General features: G+C 37.1%; 1 pseudogene; it reads right to left on the minus strand.

Annotated features, from left to right (window-relative positions):
* Window positions 1-213: 213 nt before the first annotated feature.
* Window positions 214-1139, minus strand: LOC103729629 (annotated as a pseudogene).
* Window positions 1140-2379: the final 1240 nt, after the last annotated feature.

The raw sequence follows: 2379 nt of genomic DNA on the forward strand, positions 1-2379 counted from the left end.
TATGACAGTATGAAACTGAATTTATATTATGATTATACTGAGTTGCTAATGAAATGAGATCTCAAATTATAAACATGATTTTCTGAATCTGTGCATTAATATTTTCTCTTCAGATTCATCTTGTCTTTCACTATAAGGAATATTCAACTAGTTATTTTTATAAATAAACTTTTTCTACTTTATTATATCTTTTAAAGCATGCTATTTATTTTTTTAAGAAACAGGCACCAGTCTCTTCCACACTTCCTCATGGCGTTTTTCATGTCCTTATTTCTAAAAGTATAAATCATGGGGTTGAGCAAAGGAGTTAGGATGGTGTAAAATACAGCCACAATTTTGTCAAAGTCGAAGGCAGATGGAGGCCGTGCATATATAAATATGCAGGGAACAAAAAACAAAACCACAACAACAATGTGGGATCCACAGGTAGAGAGAGCTTTCCGCCGACCTTCAGGACTATGATCTCTCAGAGAAAACAAGATGACACCATAAGAGGCAAGCAACAAGGTGAAGTTTATAATGCAGATGAACCCACTGTTGGCAAACACGAAAAGATCAAAGATGTATGTGTCAGTACAGGCAAGCTTCAGTAATGGGTATAAATCACAAATAAAGTGATCAATCACATTAGGACCACAAAAGGGCAGTTGGAAAATGAAGAGAATCTGTATGCTGGAGTGTAAGAAGCCCCCTGCCCAGGCTACTCCCACCAGCATGCCACAGAGCCTCCTGGTCATGATGGAGGAGTAGTGCAGGGGCTTGCAAATGGCCACATAGCGGTCGTAGGCCATGACAGTCAGGACAATCATCTCTGCTGCACCAAAGAAATGTTCAGCAAAAAGTTGCATCATGCAGCCTGTAAAAGAGATAGTATTCTTTTCAGAGAGGGAGTCTGAAATCATCTTTGGTGTTATGACAGATGGGAAGCATGCATCCAGGAAGGACAAGAATGCCAAGAGGAAGTACATGGGGGAGCCCAGCAGTGCAGGGCTGCAGATGATGGTCACCACAATCAGCATGTTGCTGCCAATAGTTGCAATGTAGACAATCAAAAATATAGCAAATACGATTTTCTGAACTTTGGGATTCTGTGACAGCCCCAATAAGATGAACTCAGTGACAAAACTCTGGTTTTTCATTATCCCAAGGAAAAAGTGGAACTAAAACAGTCTTCATGAGAATCTGCAATTATAAGAAAAATCAATTTAATACATGCATATACATAAAATAGAATATAATAAAAATCATTAATTAAAAGTTTTTAAGTAATCATCAGCAAGTTGGTACACCCTTTTGCAAACATATCAGAGTGACTTCCTGATCATTAGAAACACAGAATTGGAATTTACTGATAATAGTTGTAGGTCATATGGATTTAATGTAGGGATATCTGCTAAATATATCACAGTAGCCATTTTTAGTATGAAGGAAAGAAAGCATCCACACGTGGAATAAAGGATAAAAAAGATTTTATTTGAATTTCCAGTATTGGTTATTGTCCAATGGCTTTAGAAGCAAATTAATAATAACAAGTTATAAGAAAAAGGATTATAGGTTACTAATCATACGTACTGTGATTAATGATGAGGGGTGACTGACCTGGTATCTGTTTTCTAGAGATATTCTCAACTAGAAACCGGAAAAAAAAATAGTTTAACAGGTGAAAAATCATGACTAATGCTCAAAAAATTTGTTTAAAATCTAACAAGTTGAACCTATATATTGCTTGATTCCTTGTAAAAGAGAAAGTTCTCTTAGAAGTTGACTAGCTTTATTTTTGATAAAAAAATCTTAATTCAATTTTTAAAATGTGATCAAAAGGGCTGGAGAGATGGTTCAGCGGTTGAGAGCATAGCCTGCTCTGGCAGAGCATGTGGGTTCTGTTCCCATGGCCCACAAGGTAGCTAATACTACTCTGTAACTCCAATTCCAGGGAATCAGGCACTCTCTTTGACCTTCATGGGCATTTCATGGCATAGGTGCACTTATATACATGCAGGCAATACACTCATATACATTAAAAAATGAGAAAAACTAAAAATGTTATCATAACAAATATAATGATGCCTGTTTCCATTATGGCTACTTGAGATGAACCAAGGAAAGCAATTTACCAGGACATGCTGCTTAGGGAAAGTTGACAGCAGATCTTAATCGCAGTATTTTATCATTAGGAATTTTAGAAATTCAAGGAAACAGAGCTCCCTTTGGGATCTTTTTTTTTTTTTGAGACAGGGTCTCCCTGTAGCCCTAGCTGTCCTGGAACTCAATATATAGACCAGGGAGGCCTTGAACTCACAGGGATCTGCATGCCTCTGCCTCCCGAGTGCTGGGACTAACATTTGAGATCTTTTTAAACAAAGCATCTCTGGTTAAAAT

Source organism: Nannospalax galili, unplaced genomic scaffold (genome assembly GCF_000622305.1).
Source record: "Nannospalax galili isolate Female #2095 unplaced genomic scaffold, S.galili_v1.0 scaffold593, whole genome shotgun sequence".
In the NCBI taxonomy this organism is placed as follows: domain Eukaryota; kingdom Metazoa; phylum Chordata; class Mammalia; order Rodentia; family Spalacidae; genus Nannospalax; species Nannospalax galili.